Below are 2557 nucleotides of genomic sequence, written 5' to 3'. Positions count from 1 at the left end.
TGAACAAAGTTATTAAACAATGATAAAGTATACATAACATTGATGTTTATAACTTAAAATTTATGAAATTATGTATTTTTGTATGTATGTATGTATGTATATGTGTGTGTATGTATGTATGTATGTATGTATGTATGTATGTATGTGTGTATGTGTGTATATGTGTGTGTATGTATGTATGTATGTATGAGACAGTGTATGTATGTATGTGTGTGTGTAGGTAGGTAGGTAGGTATGTGTGTGTGTATGTATGTGTGTGTGTATGTATGTATGTATGTATGTATGTATGTATGTATGTAAAGGAACGAGTTCTACAGTCCGAATAAATAACAAGAACGAGTTCTACAGTCCGAATAAATAAATAAATAAATACAATAAATACAGTAATTTCTTAAAATCAAACTTGATGACAAACATCAATCACTGCCTATATGTACCCTAGAGTTGTACAACAATGCTATTGACACTATCTTCGATTACTGACATTTTGAAGGTAATTCTGTCACAAATGGTGGCAAATGATTTATTTGATTCCTAATTCTCGAAAAATAAAGATTAGCAGTGACAGACCCCAAAAAATATTGTATCTACAAATTATCATACCCACCTGTGCATTATCCAACATATTATACCAGGATATTGATGCAGCAAATCGAGAGATCTGATTGGTCTAGGCATCAAACTAGCCCGTCTAAAATGAGTGATAATGAACAGTTGGCATGCGTCCAAGATTTGACGTTTACAAACTACTTCGTACTAGGCGTTCAATGTTTAAAATCTGTTCCGAACGTTGCAGTCTCCTCAGTCTGCAGTGATAGTGAACTCTGCGATTGTCAGAGGAATTAAGATCTTCTCAGTGAGACAGAACAGTTTATGGGAAATTATGAAGGAAATTTCGGAAGCAGCCGAGATATCGCGTATTTGTACAATTCACCGGCTACTACTAAGGTAAAGGCATGCACGGTTCTCGACTCGGCAGCTGCAGAAGTGGAAACAGGTATGTACGTGCACGTGTAATGTCATAAACAGAAGCAAGTGTAAGAGCTTACACTGAGCGACTTACCATTATTCAAATAAGAATTTGTCTGGGATCCTGTCGTAGAGTATCAGTCATCAATCCGATTGGGAAATCCCCAAACCCGAAAGTCTGAAGATGTAACTCACGCAAATATATGTCACATGTAATCACAGTCAAGTAAGCAACCTGCTGCCATGTCGCGAAGCCCGGCGCGAAGCATGCAGTGTACAAACCATTTCAAGTAAGGTACCTTGAATTAAACATTTATTCATAACTGTGCTAAGTCTTTTAATTGGGCCGATCAATCCCTAGAACCAAGTAGCAGATAAAATAAACCCAGTCACCACACGACACACGGCGTTCATGGTGTGATTGACTTTCAGAGTTGATATGCATGTCATCAGATCAGCTGTTATTGCTATTCCATGTGACATGATCTAAGCCAATCACTGAAGACATACTTGTTATTGCTGTTCCATGTAACATGATCTAAACCAATCACTGAAGGCATGATTGTTATTGCTCTTGCATGTGACATGATCCAATCACTGAAGGCATAAATTAAGTGTAGTGTATGGACTCAGTCCAAGGTGCATTGATATATCCAGACTGACATATTAAACAAACTTTGTTGTCCGATTTTCTAAAACTTTGGTGTTCTGCTAATTTATTTTGAAAAAAAGAGGCCAAATTCTGTACCAAACACATCCCCCACCAAGCACTTTCCCATCAATATTACTACTGAGAATTTAGGGGGGGGGGGGGGTTAAATTTTTCTGTAATTTTTCGCAAAAGTCGACATAATTTTAGACCTAAATGACGGAAACTTCCATCATAAATGAATTCATTTTAATATTTTGTTAAAAGTGGTCACGTTCAGAGCGCAGTACGGAAACCAGACTCGTGTATGTATCTGTGAATAAAATGTTGTTTGTACTCAAGAAGTTAAAGGGTCGCAAATGGCGTTCTGTACTCTGGTTGGTTAGAGAACAAATGGCAAAACACATGTGTTTTACCTGTATCGATGACGTAATTTGTTATAGTATACAAAAATGTTGATGATGTAACCAACAGTTCTAACAAAGCAAATAGCAAGGCAGTTGTTATGCCATAGAAGGCTTGCATCGACATACATTATACTACCATGGAAGTATAACCCACATACTTCCATGATACTACTGTATATGTAGTCATACGAATTCTTATAGAAACTAATGATATGTGGGTGACGTCACATTAGTTATGACGTCACCCTGTTGTCTTTGTTCAGTGCACCTTGCCGGTGCCGTTATGACAGAAAAAATAGTAAAAGACGACATATCCTCCAGTCTTATCAAAATCCATAGTATGCTTCGTGACATGCAAGTGCAACAACAACGTTTACAAGAAAAAAGAAAGAAAAAAGTTTACTCGTATACACTCAGCTGGTGCCACTTTAACAAGAAATAAACTGACGAAACTAAGCCGAAGAAAATCATCTGGACGTATTTATTACATTCACATTATAACAAAATACAATATTTCTTTTGATTACCAGGT

Source organism: Glandiceps talaboti, chromosome 13 (assembly GCF_964340395.1).
Source record: "Glandiceps talaboti chromosome 13, keGlaTala1.1, whole genome shotgun sequence".
NCBI lineage: Eukaryota > Metazoa > Hemichordata > Enteropneusta > Spengelidae > Glandiceps > Glandiceps talaboti.
This window is presented reverse-complemented; position numbering follows the sequence as displayed.